Below are 15,767 nucleotides of genomic sequence, written 5' to 3'. Positions count from 1 at the left end.
GCAACAACAAGAGGACCGGCAACCGGGCAAAGAAGCTGGGCCCCCCCGCAGCCACCGGGCCGGGGACACTTGTCCCTGCAGGGCCCCCCTGTTGGCGGCCCTGACCGGTAATAACAGTTTAAATATTGTGGTGGTTAATTTATCCACCACAACGTTTAAACTGTGATTACAGAAGTTGGGCCAGGGAAGTGGGACCTCTGTAAGCGCAAGGCCTGGTGCAGTCACACAGATGGCACCGCCATTCATTGAATTTAATCGATTATCAGCAAAAACCACTGTGCTAAACGTGTAAACAGCAGCTTTTCCATACAGTAGCTTAAAGCTAAAAGATACAGTAAAATATAATAATAAATCGTTTTGTCTTGTTTAGCACTGACAGTGTTCACAGTGCTGTACATAGAATTTTTAATAATGGGAATCAAAGCGCGTCACAATTACAGTATAGCGCGCAGTGCGCAGCACATAGGAATGTTACAGACACCGTCCCTGGCCAGATGAGCTTACAATCTACGTATTTTTGGCACAAAGATAAAGTGACTTGTCCAAGGTCACAAGGAGCTGACACCGGGAGTTTTTTTTTTTCAAATTTACTGTGAAAAGCATAAAATAAGAATATCTTCACAGAGAACTCACACCCGGGAAATTATGAATAGCAACCACCGCCAGATTTAAAAGTAAATATGTTCATGTGGTTGCTATGTTCACATGAAAAGAAAGAATCAATGGAGAAAGCAAAAGGTGTTTCAAAAGTCTGTAAATGCCACAATGTGTATATTTGAAAATGACTGCATCACCTGTGCTGAAGCTGGGATATCCTGAAAACCTGACCTGTTGTTGGCCCTTGAGGACTGGAAGTGTCCACCCCTGCTTTAGCACCATCACAAATAATATTTTTAACGCGCTACTTCCAATAGACAATGTGAGCAGCGTTATGAAGGACCTCTAAACAAGTGACCGAATCGGCTATTTCCTCTCTGCTGATCTCTGAGCTCGGAATAAAATCTACAAAATAAAAACCGACGTAGTCTTTGTTAAGGCGTTTCCTTTTTAACAAGAGGAAACTGGCTTGCGTGTTTTAAATCTAGTGCTAAATCTTCAATACAGTGAAATAATAAACAATCTGGCAAAGTAGCAGAATGTAGACTAGATTAGTTATATAAACTAGTATCAATGCGATCAAAATAATTTGTTTAAAGTGCTTGCTATTTATTTAAAGTGGCTTCAATTTGAGAAAAGCAGGAAATATATATATATTTTTTTTTTAATGAAGCTAGGTATGTAGCACATGTATGTATGCGTGTATGCGTGTAATACTGAGTCAAGTTATGGTGAGTAAAAAAAGTGACAAAAACCCTCCACAGCAAAGCAAATATGCAAATGTAAATATAACTGTATGCTCATCTGCATGTCTTAGGCAGGTCTGCAACCCCACCTTTCCCCATTATCACCCAGCACACAGCACTTCCACTGCAGCAAGGGATTCTGGGAAATGACATGCAAATGAGCACACAGGAGAGAGAGAGAGAGAGAGAGATAACACACACACATAGATGAATACCGCATCAAACAACCAAAAAATAAATGCACTGTCTAAACCAAAACAGAAAATAACAGAAAGAAAATCTGCTAGGCGGTGCTAGAGGAGTGGAATAGATATGTAAACACAGAAAAAGAAACCTCTCAAAAAAGCACTCAGACTAATATTGCAAAGAATAATAATAATACATTTATTGAGTCAAAATATGAAGGAAAACAAAAAACAGCTGACTGAAACCCTGGCTAACAGGACTCAAAATAATATAATGGGACAGAAAAAATAAATAAACCAGAGGGACTATATTAATGAAAAAACCCTCAATAAATGAAACCACTATGGATGGGGACCAAGTACCCATAGTGATTCACAATCGGCCAGTCATATAAAGAGGAGAAAATCAAAAATAAAAAAACCCAATAGAGACAAAAACTCTAAAGAAAAAAGATAATTGTGGTTTTAAACCACCAGGAAAGGTATGGACATAACACGGATAAATATACCAAACATACTATGCTAGTGTGTGGGGCACTGTAATGAAATGACCTGATAACATGAAACTATAAATATAGCAAATAACAGGAAGCATAAAGGTACTTCAGTGACCCAAACACAAATCCAAAATAGGGACATATACAGGAGAGAGTCTCATATACTTCAGACCAGTATAATTAGTGGGTGATAGCAATAGTATATGAAAAAAGTGTACTCAGCTCCTGTGAGGCATAGATGACATGAATCCAAATACAGTGTAGAATCCTGGATGGTGGTAACCACAAACAAAGTGCAACAGCTACATATAAAGAAAGTCCCAGCAAATAATAAAATCCAAATAAGAGCCAGCAGTCAGGGCCGCCAGCACATAGTTACTGCAACGCATTTTGCCCACTAGGGCTTCTTCTAGGGTGAAGCTAGGTATGTAGCACATGTATGTATGTGTATGTATATATATATATATATATATATATATATATATATATATATATATATATATATATATATTATATATATATACATAATGTCTAGCTTAGATGTGCTAAGGTATAGTTATTATCCGTCATTTCTTTCTTTGGAAGTGCCCTCTGATATTTTTGTCAAACTTTCTATGAAATGGTAGATTTGAATTTATACAGTATTTAACATTTTTTAAATGTAAAATGTTGTGGGACCCTTGAAAAGGAGCAATACAAGGGTTTACTTGCTTTGTGATTTTTTTATTTACATAGAATTCAGGCAAGGGGTCTTCGGAACTGAACCCCCTAATTTCAGCTTCGGGGACGCCGTGTAGTGTGCCGGTAGACGCTCCGGCTGGGGGTTTAAAGTTCCCACATCATGTGAGCCAATAGGAAGGCACACCTGATGACATCACGGCTTCCTATTGGCCCGCAGCACGCAGGAGCTTTAAAACTGTGCCATTACGTGAACCCTGCTAGTCGAGCGCAGCAGCTACCGGTACACCCTATGGAGGTAAGGCTTTCCGGAATCAGCGGATCCCTGGAGCTGAACTTAATGGGGTTCGTGTATATTCTATTCAGAGCATTTCATTTTAGCCTTTTTCGTTGCACCAACGACTCTGATTTCCGCCGCGACCTCGCGCTCCAAAATGATGTCATTTCCGATCGTCCGTCTTTGCCTGTCCCAGGATAGGCTTTCACTTGATCCGTGCCTATATAGAGGCCTGGAAAATCCGACAATGCTTTCCCACACAAATGGAACCATTTGGACTTGTGTGTAAATTGCATGAGAGAGAGAGAGCATATGTGAGAGAGAAAGTGGTGAGCTAAGAAGAGCCAAGTTGTATTTGAGAGAGAGAGATAGATGGATGGAGTACATGTGTGTGCTTGAGATATTTGATGTCAAAACTTTCCTCCACAATGTAGCACTTGTTTAAATCTCAGCAGTTTTTTTAATCGCCTGTCTATCACTTCTTTGAATTTCTGCTGTATTTGTGCATGTTATTTGACTTTTTATTTTAAAGGTCACTAACAATGCAGAATGTATCCCTTCCTTCTTTTTTTCCCTCATTTAATTTTGATTGATTTTCAACTTTTTCAGGGTGAGGGGTAAGGGATACAGAATATACAATTGGGTTGGGAAAAGTGAGTGGAAATGTCTTTTCCCACGCGGGTAAGTATAATACACTCATAGTCGAGACTTCAATCTTTAACAAGTATGCACAAAAAAAAAGAAAGGACTTATCAATAGTTAGTACAGATTGGGTTATAGCTCGTCACTTATATGCCAGATGATTGCAGGAAATCTTATACCAATATATTACAGATGTAGATTGTTATTTAACAAGGGGGATGGGGAGGTCTGTCGTGCCCCCTTTAAAGACGAACCATGGATCCTATACACTTTGAAATTTGTTGCAAGTTAATTTGTTCATAGGCATTATGTCCAAGATTTTATTTTCGATCTGTCATGTGCGTGTTTTTTTCACCTTCCATGAGCTTGCTATTAAAATTTTTGGAGCTCATAATATATTGGTTATCAACTTGTCTCTGCATCTACTGTATCTGAATTCTCAATGGGTTTAAGCAAAAGATAGGACCAAGGGCCCCATGGGAAGTTGCATTCTGTGACATGACCACATTATTATTGAGAGCTTCCGGAAAACAAGGTCCCGTGCTAAAGGGGCTGTAATGGTCTGGGAGTCACGCCGCCCTCGGCGTGCTCCTCACTCACCGGCAGCTCCGACGGGTCCTCCCGCGGCACGCAGGCAGCCTCTCTCCGGAACGCCGATCACTACTCCACGTGGGCGCGCGCGCACGCCAAAACTCCCCTTCTACTCTCGGTCCGGCGGCTACGCTCGGTCACGCAGCCGCAAGCACAGCTACACAGGGGCGCCGCCACACGGAGCCGCACCAACCCCTTAAAGGCACAGCACCTCAAACCATTGCTGCAATCCAATGCACTCTGACTACTGGGCTTTATGGCTCCTCCCCTGGGACTCATACTGGACCTATCAATGCCATAGCCTGGCCCTTCCACACCCCCCACCTTGCTGCGCTGCCATTGGACCCGCTCTCCTATATATACCTGACAGTGTCACTGACTCGTTGGCTGAGCATAGAACCAGTTGTTCTCATCACTCTCTGCCTCCCTAGTCCTGTCTTGTTTTTGCAGTCCTCCTCGTGTAACGAACCGGCTTCCGCTACGTCTACCCGCACCTCTGGCATCCCGAACTCGGCATACGGCAAAACGACTCTCCGCACCTCTGGAATCCCGATCCTGGCAAATGGTAAACGAGTACGTCCTTATCTCTACCCCGGACTTTGCATACAGCACCCTCTACCATCCGTACCTCTCCTGCCCCGATCCGGACTCCCAGACTACTCTACTCTCAAGACGTGCCCTCGTGGCTGTGGGTGGCGTTATATCCTATCCCACCTCAGCAACGCGGTCCCGTCTCGTTTGTGGTGAGCACGCCCTGACAGGGGCTTTATTGTAGTTTATTGAATAGAGCAAATTCATTTATTCAATAAGTCCTGAAGCAGCAAATCGCAACTCCCATTCAAGTCAACGGGAGCTTTCAGCTGATCGGGCTGCAAATAGGCGGCTTTGGGGCTTATTGACTAAGCTACAGAATATGATAATAATATTCGGTTGCCACTTTAGATCAATATTCGCCAGTGTGCGGAACTAAAAACACAGTTGATTGGTTTCTGAAAACCTTCCGTGGTACACAGGAGAGTACATTTTTATTACCTAATCTTGGTATCTGATGTGATGAAGATCCCGTGGGCGCTAATAGAAAGAACTTGAACTCTAACTTGTGATTTATATCCGCTCTGAATACAGAACCACCCTGTTATCTACAAAAGAAAATGAGGAATTGGTTGTGAATACTGTGCTGTATCGTCGCAATCTTTGACCTAATGGGATAAGGTCGTTTATTTTGCTATTTAATTTTTTTATTGTGGTGTTGTTGCATTTACGCTGGGATTCTCATGTTAAACAATCTTATCTTAGGGTCAATGTGCAAATTAGTTTCCCTGTTTACCACATGGGCATCACAACAATTGACGAGTGGTTATGTCGAGCAAAATGGATTGGGGAAGTCCTGCACAGTGCACTTATTCTAAAGAGATGTATCATGTTCTGCGTGTGACCCTGTTGGTGTTGTCATGTTTTGCAGCATTAGGAGAACCAGCCATGGTAGCATTAAACCCTCCAATTAACAGGTATAACATAACAAATAAACCCTCCCAATAAGGTATGCAACCCGCTTAAAATGTTTATTAGATTGCTTGCAGTGGAGGTAAACAAATATTTATTTTGCAGTTTGATATATTTCCCTATATACTATTTGCATAAACAGGGTTTGGCTTGAGTCCAAACCTCACTCCTGTTCTATTTATCCAAGTCCTTTTCGTTTTACTTTTTTTTTAGTTGGTACCATTTCATCTCATATTGATCACATTTTCATTCATATTTTTTTGGGACCACAACATTGCCCAGCAAAACCAAGGTAAGTACAGCAATCAGGGGTCACAATACAGCAGAGCAATGAGAAAATAAAGCACAAGTTATAATATGGTGACTTTTCTCTCCATTACTATCATTCACAAAACCACAATAGCAATTATCAAAACAGTTACAGTTGTTTTTTATGAATGAGAGCCATTTCCAACAACTGAGAACGCTATATATATATATATATATATATATATATATATATATATATATATATATATACACATGTAGAGGTATCAGTACCGTGTTAGCCGAGCTTCAATAATCAAAAAAAAAAAAAAAAAAAAATAGAACGGTATCATCTATTTATTTTTTGATTATATATATATATATATATATATATATATATATATATATATATATATATATATACATACACACTTAGTTAAGTTATGGTGGGTAAAAAAAGTGACAAAAACCCTCCACAGCAAAGCATATAGCAAATAGCCAGTAAACCCACCCACAGACAGACTGTTTCGACCTTAATGGGTCTCCTCAGTGTGTTGGCTATGCAAAAATGAAGCAAGGGATAGGTTTTACCATACTTGGTAGGTGTACTGGCTATGCATCTTAACCCTGGCTGTGCTCAAAGCTGTGACCATGCAGCAAGCTTAAGCCTATAGGGGAACTATGTTGAATGGTTTTGAAGCAAAAGGTGGCAGTGTGTGCTCATTTGCATGTCATTTCCCAGAATCCCTTGCTGCAGTGGAAGTGCTGTGTGCTGGGTGCTAATGGTGAAAGGCGGGGTTGCAGACCTGTCTAAGACATGTAAATGAGCATACAGTAATTTTTCCATTTGATATATATATATATATCTTTTTGTACAACGTTTTATTACGTTTAAGAGCAGTATCTTTACAAGCCCTAAATCACACGCAGATATTTGTAGGAGTAGCTTAGTGGTAAAAATAAGTCATATACCAAACAACAACGAGAGTCATTTATCAAAGTCTCTAAGCTACAACACTAAGGTAAAGATCTGCACCAAATGTAGTAAGAACAATATTTCACAATAACACCAATTGGCTCGCTTATAAAGCTGGTGTAGTACTTGCCCCAGACTTTTAGCCTGGAGACTTTGATAAGTGTTACAGGTCCTGTATTATTCCATCAGTTATAGAAGGGCCAACAATGAAATCCAAACAAATACACAATCACTTGAGCGGCTAATGATAGAACAGTCATTCCCTGTACATTCCCTGCACAATCATAGAATCCCTGTAGCATGGCAGGTAGAGAATTGGTCTAGCAAATGAAAGATCCCGAGTTCGTATCCTGTATGATATGGTATAATGATAGAACAGGACTGTCCAACTGGAAACCAACCAAATTTAATCTGCCCCATGACATGGTTAATGAGTTATGGCAGGAAAAATCTGTACAAATGATATACAATAAAAAGGATGGAGGGCTCAGGACCAGGTAAAGCAGGAGAGGCCACTGTCAGGGTGGAAGTCAGAGGTACTCACTAAAATATCTGATTCTTTGCTTTATGTGCCTACACTATAGCCAGTATACAAATAAGAGTGTATATTACGCTACAGATAAACCGTTTGAGTCTTAAAAACTGACCCTTGGCAATACCTTTCAAGAGTGCCCATGGATGACCACTATCGGTACTAAGGTACGTGTTTCTTGAATTTAATTTTCTAAATACATCGGTTTGTATGTTAAAACACATATCGATATATATTAAATAAAAGATTTAAACAGTGAATGTGATGGTGATGAAAAGAATAAGTGAATTTGATATGTGTTATTGTTCAGAATTCCAATAAAAGATATTAGGACGTCTCATCCCCATCCAAAATGGGGATTAGTTCGTCAATAGAGGAAAGTTTTTGACCATTTAAGATCTATCAATGCCCGTAGAAGATCTGATGTGTTGCGTAAAAACAACGGCAATGCCTGAACCAAGGGTTACGGTACACAGCCACATACCTGGGCAGCCCATCTCCCAAAGATCCAATACTCGCCATGATAGGCCTACCTGGAGGTCTACCAAGCAATTTATGAATCTTTGGGAGATGGTGAAAAATGGTTATCACAGGATCAATATTTTAAAGGAAATTGTATTCCTTTTCTTCTAATACATACACAATCTTCCCCAATTGCAACACTTCCCTCAGTTCCTTATGAAATGTTATAGTGGGATCCCCTTTTAGGAGTCGATTTGATGAATCATCCCTTAATTGGTGTAACACCTCTTCCTTATATTGGTCAGTGTGTTGCACCACTGTGGCGCCCCCTTTATCAGCATTTTTGATCAAGATGGATTTATCGGTGATGTTCTTTATCCCACATTGACGAAAAGGTATAACCTCTCGCCAACAGACATAGATCCTGTTCGACCAATTTCTCAAAAGTGAGTAAGTGTCAACCTTAATACAAATGGGACAAAAGGTTTGATCTATTTCTCAGTCCAGAATCTCTGGATCCCAAAAAAGTTCCAAGAGAGGTATCATCTGGGGGTATATTTTGTTCGTTTAAAAGATCTTGCATATCATGAAGAGTGCACACTTTCTTGAAAATATTCAATAGGCATGTATTTTGATCCTTGTGGACCCATACAGAGGACACTATTACAGGAGTCACTCTATTAAGAGTGTTGTGATTGTTTTTTGTAGTGATAAACCTTTTAAGGGCCAATTTTCTTACAAACTTTTGCACATCAATTATTGTATTGAACAGTTGAAATTTATTTTCAGAAACAAAATGCAGACCTTTATTTAGAAGACTAATTTCTGTAGCGGTCAACATTACACCTGAAATATTAATAACATTATTATTATTGAGTCCTAACAATTCTTCTTCCTCTTGGACGGTTGTTTTCCAGGCAACTATAACATGTATAATATACCTACTACATGTTAACAGCTTTGTGGATACCAGTTAAACTCGGGGGGGGGGGCGGGGGAAATAATGTCCTTTACCAATTTAACTAACATCATGTTATTCGCCCTGATTTAAGCAAGCTTTGTGGATCTGGTTCTTGGTAGGATCCTCAACTACTACAGTATATATTTAGCGTATGAAGCATCTACTGTATAATTTGGCATTGGTTTGGTACACCCTATTGATTTAAAGGCAAAGAAGAAAGCAAGTAACAATTCACACATGGGAAGAATGGCAGCTAGTTGTGTTTTTTGTGGTTTACAATCTTTTCTTATCCATGGTATAACTGAAAGCCTTTCATTTTCTTGAAGCTCTATTTAAGGGGCACATGTCATGTAAACCAAAATGCAGCATAATTAGACCGTTTGGACTGAAGCCGTTTAGTTAGTAAGTTGCTGCTACGATGTTTGAGGAGCTCCACCCTGCTTCCCCCCACATCCTGTGGTTAAATCAGCCCTCACACAATCTTTTTATGTTACTTAAGCATTATATACAGAGTTCCTGGGGCCCAGAACTAGGGGCCCACCCTATGTCAGCGGTTGTGTGAGCCCCCCCCCCATTTCACACCTCCTCGGGAGCCCCCTCCTCTATTTCTCCCTCTCTTCCAATGTATTTCTCTCCCCGTCTCACTCTTACCCCCTCTCTTCTTCATTCACTTTCTCCCTCCCTCCCTCATCCCTCTCTTCCTCTCTTACACCTCGTCTTTCCTCACTCTCCCCCCTCTCCATCAATTACGATCCCTCAATCCCCCCTCTCATTCCCTCCCGCGCCCCCGCCCAAACACAATCACCTGCAATAATTTACCCCCCACAAAATACATACATCTCCCCCCCACACCCGTAATACATACAAAACCCTCCCACCCCCCAAATGCATACAAACAATGTACCTCCAAATGCATACAATGTACCCACAAATGCATACAACAATCCCCCACCCCCCAAATACATACAGCCACCAAATTCATACAATACACCCCACCCACCAACTACATACTAACCCCACCTCCCCTCAAATAAATACAACCCCCGCCCAATACATACAAAAAAACTCCCAGACCCCAAATACATACAAAATACACTTACCTTGGGGATGGTCTCAGGCCTCTGGTGACCCAGGTCTTCCCCCAGCAACTGCAGGCCTCCTGCCGGGCTTCCCTTTCTACCACGCTGTTTGGGTCTGCCTCTCTCCACCGCAGCGGGCCTCTCTCTCATGCCGGTGCGCACACAGATGTCAGACAGAGTCCCTGCTCAGGACAGTGTTGGAGGCCCGCAGCTGGGGAGAGCTGGGGCCTTACGGCCGGACAAAGTAGTTGGGCCCAACCTCTGGACGGGCAACTTCCTTGCCTGTCTGCCGGTCATCTCGTTGCCGCCGAGCCCTGGCTCTCCCCAGCTGCGGGCCTCTCTCACTGTCCCGAGCCGAGCCTCTCTCTCATACCGGTGCGCGCCCCAAGTTGGGCCCAGCCAGAGAAGCCCGGCGGGCATACCAGGATCATAGAGAGGCAGAGAGAGTGAGGGAGAGGCAGGCCCACAGCTGGGGAGAGCCGGGACCCAGCAGCAACCAGAGGACCGGCAGCCCAACTTCTAGCACCAGCCGGTCGGGCCCCCCGCATCCCCCCTCTCGGCGGCCCTGACTATATAGACCCAGTGTAGATATTTATCTTTTTGAAAACCTCATATTTGCTAAGCAGTCTTCTGCCATAAGGCACCTTCTGGTGTTGGAGGCACCTTCTAGCCCGTTGACTTGAAGGGGCTATAAGATTTTATATTTCTGCAACTGGGGGTTCCCCAGATATTAGAAGGCTGCTGTTCAGCTCTGAAGGACCCCCTGCTTCATGAAAGGTTAACACAAATAATACTTGAGTGTTACTGCTTTAAACAGCTTCATAACAGAGGTACATATTTCAGTGCAGTGGCTGGTGCATGTAATACAAACAAAGTTTTAGGAGTAGAGATGTGCAAATGTCTTCAATAGTGCTCGACAATTGTGAGAGAGAAAGAGAGATACACACGACTCCAAACAGAATCACTCATACTCCATGTGAACAGACACCTGTGAAAACACCGGGGACACGTGGAAATATGCCAAATACATTTAAATGATTAAAATTAGTATACTACCCAGGTATGTTGAGTGCGTTCTCTGGTATCTCTCCATGGGGAGTGAGTATTTAGAGGTATATAAGTAAATGGTATCTCGAACATAGGCGAACATTTCACACTTCTGTAAACAAGATGAAGGCCAAATCCACACTAGGAAAATACTGCTTGCATTTCTTTTATCCCTACCTACAGTACTGCCACATGTCTTTTAACACGTGCTGTCAGAAGGGACACAATTGTATCAGTCATCATCATTTTCTGTCCTACAGTACCTTTATGTATACAGTATATGCATATATAGCATATGTGTATATGTGAGTGTGTATACTTGTATATTTGCACTATTCTCTTGTAACATTCTTTATATAGATAACCAGAAATTTAAATAGTTATGGTGAGTATATATCTTCAGTCAGCCTTAGCGATGTTAAGATAACCATTTAATCACTCAAGCTTCATCCCATTGACTTTCATGGGGAAAATGGCAGCCATTCAAATTTTAGTCAAAAGTCTATAATTTTAGAGGCTGATATCTCCATATCGCAACATCAACAAATAAATAAATAAAAAGAACATGCGTAAGAAACTCCAATTAAGCAGCAATCTGTGCTGCCTGTTTAAAAAAAATAAAAAAATGTGTATATATATATATATTTATATATATATATATATATATATATTTATATATATATAATATAGTTATATATATGTAACCCATATTCCCCCCCCCTAGACTCATCTGACATATCTAGGGTGTGTGAGGGCGGATTACATGTATTTAGTTGTGCGTACCTGTGTGGAGGGCCTGAGTCTCCCACGATGGTGTGGGGGATCACAGGGCCAGGCTTCTGGGGTAGTAGCCTCCATGCTTTAGTGGTGCAGTGCCTCCATCCTCTATACTCCCAGGGATGTGGGATAGGACCTGTATGGAAGAGTGAACCCTGGTCCCAGGGTGGATGCTCCAGAATCACACAACAGCCTTTGTTATAAAAGTATTGTCTCTCTTTATCTGTCGGTTCAGCGCCTCCAAATGTAGTGGCAACAAGCAGCCACAACAACAACAGCAATGTCCCGCTTATCACTCGACCCTTCTCCCTGTACAGGTCTTTCCTCCTCTCCTTCCCTCCAAGTTTATCCTCCGACAGGATGGTCTGGGCTGGGGCGTCAATACCCCACTGCCCACCTCAGAGGTTATCCTCTGGGTGGGGAATGGATTCTCCCCATCACCCCAGCATTGGAGTGAGGGGCATTGGTCCACTGGGTCTATGGTGCTATCAGCTCTACTCAAGGTGGCTGAGTCTCTCCTCTCCTCTCCTTTGCATGCTCCAAGCTCAGACTCTGCTTCAGCACTCTCTCCAGACTCGGCTTCTGCACAAACACTCTCTGCTTCAGCTCTAACTAACTCCACTCAGACTCACAGGAGCAGCCCACTAAATAGAGACAGCCCCGCCTATCATGATGTCAGCAGACCCCTCCCCTGTGTCTCTGCCTGCACACAGAGTCAGGGGGCCTACCTCCACCAATCAAGTCAGGGCTTAAGGCGGGGAAAACCCATGATCACTACTGGTGCCTGCCTTTAACAGGACTTACCACATTAGGAAGGAGATAGGTATAGCCGGTGCTGTTTACAGGGGGCTACACTCTCCCTCTAGTGGAATCCAATGGTCCCCACTTGGACTAGGTCTAGCAGCACCATCCTACGGTGAACAACCTGGAAACAGCACATATATGGTATTGTCATCATACATTGCATATGAGGTAGCTTAATAATACAACCGGGTACTCCCAACATGGAGAACCCTACAAATAATGTTTTGGATCTGGCTTTCTTACTCTCCGCCCATTATGATCCATGATGGTCACATAGAAAGATTGCACCGACCCATGCTCCGGTCGATACATCACGCAGTGCATGTATATGCACCTCCCTATGCTCCAGATCCGCACCAGCTCGCTTATTTTATCCTCATTATGATAACCTCCCTGACCGAACTTGGTCCGAAGATATTCCTGCACAGCCTCTCTGAGCCAGCTATCCCGATTCTCTTCTATCTCCCTCATGATGGGCTCAGGTACATAAGGGTACTCATATCCATGCGACTGCCTATACCTAGCCACTATGGCTCTGTCGGCACGGCTCAATTTAGTGAGTTTGCGGTGCCCCGCCCTGCTCGGCAGTACCCAAAACTCTGGCTCTTCTGGAGCAACTTCGTCATATAGAATACTGGGGGCCTTGGGTTTAATGAGTTTCTGCTCGATCTCCCGGAACCTATGATCTATCTCATCCTCCACCTCCTGCGGAGTAAAAGCACATGTTGCCCACCAATGGTCTACGATATTATTCTTAATGAGCAGGAACCGTGTACAGTCCATTCCGGCATGGTACCGTGGCGCCCACCATTTGTCACGGTGCTCGTATTCAGGAAGACCGAGGAAACACCAGACGTCCCCGCCTCCGTAGAGCGCGAGCAATCCCTCCTCCCTTTGGCATTAAAGTACCTGGTAGGGTTCATCTTTTGAACCACCTCCGGAACAGGCCCAGATTCTGCTGGAGTATGTGACCCTCGGGCTCTCCCTCTAGCGCTAGGAGAAAACGGCACAGGGTTAGACACAGGTATCACACGGTCATAAGGTATTTCCCCATCCGACCCCTCATCGCTCAACTCCCAATCCCGCAAGTCCTTGGAATACTTCGGGTATTTGGTTAATTTATCCCTGCTAGGTCCCGGTGGCAATACTCGTGATGGGGCAGGGGCAGTGGCCGGGGCGATGGAGCTATGGGCTGGGGCAGGGGCAACGTTCATGTCATTGTCCAGCAAGTGGGTGATACCACGACCAAGGGACGCTTTCTTGGGCGCGTTCTCTGCCATGTGTCGCGCCTCTCTCGATGGACCTGGGCTCTTCAGGTTGGCCATTGCAGCGGCCATGGCTACTCTCCGTGAGGAGAACAGCGCTTCCGGGCCTCGTTTTCCGGTGGAACCGGAAATTACGTCATCAGCGGGGCCCTTAGAATCTCACTCTGATCCATGTTCACGCACCGGAAGTGCGTCGAAGACCGGCATGGGAGTTGGCGGAGCATCCGGTTCACGGACGGACAAGTAGGCCGCAAGCCTCTCCTTCTCGTCCTCCATGGTCGCTGCTGTCGCCTGGCGGAAGTAAGGGGGGGGTGGATTCTTCTTACCGCTCCGGTGCTGCGTGATTTCCTTGGGATCCTCCGGGGTCGTCTCGGTCTCCGTTTCCGCTGCACTGGGAGTCACCACGGCCGTGGGACTCTTACGGGCCTCCGGCCGCACCAGCGCTCGCCGTCGGAAGGTTTACGGACTCGTCTGCTCCCTCTTGATACCTTTGGGGTGGTTCGCCGGTAGGCGCATCACCATCGATGGCGCTCCAACATCTTCCTCCGAGGATATCAGGATCGGTTCCTCCGCTAGGGAGTAACTGGGTTCTTCGGTGATACAACCAGTGGGCATAGGTACAAAGCAGTCTCGCTCCGTTACCTCCACTGCGGTCGAGCTCTTCTCCGTCGACAGCTCGCTCGGTTCAGTAGCGGGCTAGGCCTTGGTTCGTCCCGCTTGGGTGTAACGGGGAACCAGGGCAGTCTTGTCTTTACCTTCCGCCACCTCCGTCAATGTTCCCGGAGAGGCACCCCACGGGGTCTCGATCAAAGGTCACGGCTCATTCGGCCATAGATAAAACGTGCCACATTGAGGGCATCGGGCCTTGGTGCTTGGTACCGCGTCCGGTATCCCGCAGTGAACGCACAAACACCGGAGGTATTCGTGCTCAGCTACCTCCACTACCAGTAAGCCTCCTGGTAGTTGGTAAATAGTAGTGCTCATCTCCAACATGGTTAGCTCAGGGGTTGAACAGTTCAGGGGTTCAGCTCCTTGCTCTTCGAATGCCAGACAGAAGTGAAGCTCTTCGCTCTCGCTTCCTGTCCCTCCCTTTGCCGAGGACGCTCCTGATTGGCTCTCCTGGTGCCTCCTCCCTCTGGTAGAATCCAGAGGCGGGGCCCTCCTCTCTCCAGTGTGACGCGACTTGGTTTGTTGACCAGTCACAGCACAGGTGGGTGGGCTTTCGGCTTTCGCGCCACTCCGCTCCTCTTGCAGGGGATCTGGGTTTGGCGCCAAACCCCTGCACATTTCCCGCCACATTTCTCTCACAGTTCTTTTGCACAACTCACGTGCTCGCTCCAGGACTGGCGGGAAATGCCATTTTAGATCGACTGCAAACTGCTGGGCCGTTGATGGCGCGTTGGTCGCCATTTTAGATTGTCCTTCGCTCCGCGGGGCACATGTAGGGACGGCAGCCATCTTCGATGCGCCCACCACATGTAATCGTGTACTACTCTCGGTGTCAAGTGCTCTGTGGTGCGTTCTGTGGGTGCTAGCTATTGTACCGGGCATCTCCCTAAGTACGGTCGTCTCCTACTTTTGGCCATTCATAGTGCGGGCCCTGGGCCATGGTCCCTGGACTAGTTAACAGGCTGACCCCCCCAGTTGCCGCACACTATCTGCCTCAAGGGACTCGGGCAGCTATAGCTAGGCACCCCTCTTACGCCATCCACTACAAATGGATCCCATACTCCGTGAATACACCGAGAGAGGTCCAAAGTGTGTATATAGACGAGCAAAAACATTGGCTGCATTTACCGTGGGTGATCCTGACCGCTTCCTGACCAGGGGATCTTTTAGGTGCAATCATTGTAACATGTGTGAATTTATGAAACCTTCCAAGTATGTCTTTTCCCACAGTCC

This window comes from Ascaphus truei, chromosome 12 (assembly GCF_040206685.1).
Source record: "Ascaphus truei isolate aAscTru1 chromosome 12, aAscTru1.hap1, whole genome shotgun sequence".
NCBI lineage: Eukaryota > Metazoa > Chordata > Amphibia > Anura > Ascaphidae > Ascaphus > Ascaphus truei.
This window is presented reverse-complemented; position numbering follows the sequence as displayed.